The sequence below is a fragment of the Erithacus rubecula genome (genome assembly GCF_903797595.1).
Source record: "Erithacus rubecula genome assembly, chromosome: Z".
In the NCBI taxonomy this organism is placed as follows: domain Eukaryota; kingdom Metazoa; phylum Chordata; class Aves; order Passeriformes; family Muscicapidae; genus Erithacus; species Erithacus rubecula.
Window position 1 is genome coordinate 13,520,781 of NC_136661.1, and position 3,853 is coordinate 13,524,633.

The following is a 3,853-nucleotide window of genomic DNA, read 5'->3' on the forward strand; positions in this document are numbered from 1 at the left end:
TGTTGCAGATAAAAATTGTAATACAAGCTAGATTATAAAAGCTGATGATAATGTGTTTAGATTTTATTTTTTAACTCTGTAGCACATGTAAAATAAGTTTTAAAAATTATGCATACTATATTTTTATATCATTTGTTTTATATTTCTTCTACATAAAATATTTTCAATAAAAAAATAGCAAAGATGATGATCAAGCTTTTTCACTAAAAATAAGAGTTTGGCAAGCAGCAGAATTCTTAGAAAATGTATTATCTTTCTCTGAATTGTTTCAGGGAAAAGGTAGCACTGTAAGAAAGAAGAATTCTGAAGCCTGCAAGGTATTAGCATTTTCCAGTTGAAGCAATTCATTCTACTAATCTGAGGGAATATCTTTACCCCTTCAAATGTACTTTAACATGAAATTTAAAATATGTGTATGTCATCTTATGCAAAATGCTGTGTTTCTTTCTACTTAAAATAATTTTCAAACTTCATTTTGCTGAATATTTTTGATTGACCCAAAACGTTCCTTTAGAAACTGAAAGAAAAATTAATCAGTCCAAGAGGAGAAACTTAAACATACTTTAATCAAAACTGCATTAATCTTGCTCTGAGACCAAGACAAAACAAGCTGTGAAATGCCCTTTGATTTGCAGACTGAACAGTTAGAAATGTATGTTCTGTATCTAATAGGTTCATACTGAATAGCTGAATTAACCATGAATAATTCAACCAAATATAGAACTTTCAGGAGCTGTAATCTCAGAATCACCTCTCAAGATTTAAGGTTTCGGTTTTCTCTTCATTCTAGTAGCTCAAGGGGATAATAATTCTGAGCCTTGTCTGAACATATCAAAAACTAACATCCTAGCCCTATCCAAAAGCAAATATTTGGGATTTATGGGCAAAGAAAAATGGTCAGGGAACTATATCCAAAGGAAAAAACTAATGCAACTGAGAGAAATTCACATTTTTATCAAGGAAAAAAACATGCTGGCTGTCTTTTCCGCTTTATTATTCTTCACCAGTGAGCTTCCTTTTTTGAACTTTCCCAAATATCTTCTTTTCACAATATACAGTTTGGTTTTTTAAAGTAGAAATAACATCCAAGGATCATAAGCATGAGTTTCACAGAACAATACAACAGCTAATGAATGAGGAATGAAATGGCAGTTAAAAAAAAAAATAAAAAAAAAAAAAAAAAGGAAAATATCACAGTGTCAAAGAATGATTGAAAAATGCCACAGAGCAATCCAAGGACCTTGTTTTCAGATCTTGGTTATGAACTTTCAATGGCTGCAGTGGCATGTTTGAAACCCACTGCTTTCAGATGGAAAAAGTCAGCTTCTGTCTCTGCCAGTTTATTTAACTCTGTGAGGAAGCATATCCCTCTTGAATGCCAAGCAGGACATACCATGAGTGACTTTCTGCTGGTTCTGAGTTAATTCCTGTAAAACATATTTCTGAGTCTTTTGCATTAGTCAGATAGCTTGAGACAGCTGATCTGAGAGAGATGTGGTTGTTTAGAAAGGAGAAGAGAAGGTTTCACAGACACCTAATTTTAGTTTTTCAGTACTTTACAGAAGCTTATAAAAATTAGAGAGAAGCATTATTTACATGGAGCATTTTCTAGTGACAGAACAAGGTGAAATGGTTTTAAACTGGAAAAGGAAGGTTTAGATTAGGTATTGTGAAGAAATTCTTTGCTCAGAGAGGGGCAAAGCACTTGAACAAAATAGGCTGAGAGATTGTGGATACCCTATCCTGGAAGTGTTTAAGGCCAGGCTGGATGGGACCATGAGCCATCTGGTCTAGCAAGTGACATCCCTGTGCAGGGTGGAAGGGCTGGAACTAGATGCTCTTTATGGTCCCTTCAAATATTCCTAATTATTCTGCCGTTGTACTGTATGGTTCTATGAATGGTCAGCCAGTCCTACCCTTACCTCTTATTCCTTTTTTCACCACAGCACCTTTCCAAGGCCAAACGAGCTGCTACTTGACTATTCAAATGAGAGCTGAAGTGAAACTCCAGACAATGCTACCAAACAGATTGATATGAGAAGGCTGCACACAGGAAATAGCAAAAAAATCTAATTAAATGCCTTAAAAGTCCTTTTGTTTTAGTGGCATATTGTATAAGTGTTTTCTGAGCAACAGAAAGAGCCAGGTTGGGGCACTGATGGTAGGTAAAAGTATGATGGCCAAAATAGGAGTTCTCAGGTTACACAGTGCCACAGACAGGTTCAGGGTGCAGTAACACAAGCAGCTGAACTTGCTCAGCTGAGGGGTCAGCAAGAAGGTGGAAAGTACAATAGCAAAAGATAGAATTAAATTTCTCACTGCAGATTAATGGCTCCCACTAGTAAGCATTGATAGGAAGAGCATTATAAAAATCAAAAGAGGTTTTTTTCTTGTCACATCTCAATTCTCTGATGCAAGACATAAAAATAATGAACTGAAACAAGGGTTTCTGCTCTGTACACCCAAAAATTTATGATTGATTAAGCAAACAATATGTGATTATCATGGAATATCAAATCATATCTCCCAGGGAAGTGTTAAGTGACACAGAACTGGGTCCAATGACACAAAAAAGAGAGGTGTTACGCAGTAGAGTAATATATTGACTGTAGAGAATCAGTACTAAAGATGAAAATAAAAGAGCTACTTCACACAATGTAATCTGAATTTTAAGATAAAAGACAGCTTGTGAAATGCTACAGTACAGTAATAATATCACACAGTTAATAGCGAGGACTTAAAATTTGTCAAGAAATCTTTCCATATTTTGTAGTTTTGAAGTGAAAACAAAATGTCTCAATTATGATTGTATATTTGCTTTCATCCTACTGAATTTTCTTGATAGCAAAAAACATGCCTTTCAATGACAGAGAGAATGAGAGAATATACAGGTTTTACAAATGTTACCTGACAACTAAGGTTATAATCTTTGATTTTCTGTCAACTTTTAAGACTAAAAATCTTAAGCACAAGATTAAAAAAGGACATGTATCAGATGGTCAGTTTATTTCCCTTTGCAAGTTGGAGGTAGCATTTAGCTTTAGAGCCTCAGGAGCAGCCCACAGAGGAACAGAGATAAAAAGAATAAGCAGTATAAAGATGAGAAATCAACATTACCAACAAATAATGCAGCTCCTGCTACCTCTTTCCAGATGAAAAATATTTTTGTGTGTGTTTTGTGCAGGTTGTCTTTATCAATTTGTCAATGTTCAATCATCAATATTGTCCCATACACAGAATCTGATTTTTTTGACTTGGCAAGGTAATGTTTATGTCTAAGGCAATATATTTTTCTCTATTAAAATCTCAGCAACTTGGATTTTTACCAAAAAAGTTTTCTTTCAGGGTTTTCTGAAACACCTGGGCAGAGGTATGAAGATGCAAATGTTCTTCTACAGTTAATTTAAGAAACTCAGTCACAGACTCAATTCCTCTTTTGCTCTGTATTTAAAGCCCTAACAATAGTATTAAAAAAATATATATATGTTTTGAACACTGAGAAATAATTTATCTAGAGTTTCGAAACAAGAATTCTCCATGCATTACATGCCAATTATCTTACTTTTCATATACTACCTTTCATCCTAAATCAAACAGCTATGGCTTTTTGGGAGTTCTAATAACTTTAACATAACTCAATTCTAACTATTAAAATAATTGCAAATTCTCTCAAACAACAGTTTTGCATGTCTCCTTATCATGTAATAGTCTGATGGGACAGCTCAAATCTAATTTCCTATTACACAAATCCCACAGAGCTAAAGAAGTCCCCACAATTTTTTATATGTAAGAGACAGAATATATGAGTGGTTAGGACTGCAGCATGAGGAGAATGCTGAATGTCAGTATTTTG

The 3,853-nt window shown here is 34.3% G+C and overlaps 1 long non-coding RNA gene across 1 annotated transcript; it reads left to right on the forward strand.

The window, feature by feature from the left end:
• Nucleotides 1-270: 270 nt before the first annotated feature.
• Nucleotides 271-2,091, forward strand: LOC306814227. The gene is made up of 2 exons (XR_013777120.1): nt 271-317; nt 1,947-2,091. It is a non-coding gene; the product is annotated as an uncharacterized lncRNA (long non-coding RNA).
• The last annotated feature ends 1,762 nt before the right edge of the window (nt 2,092-3,853 follow it).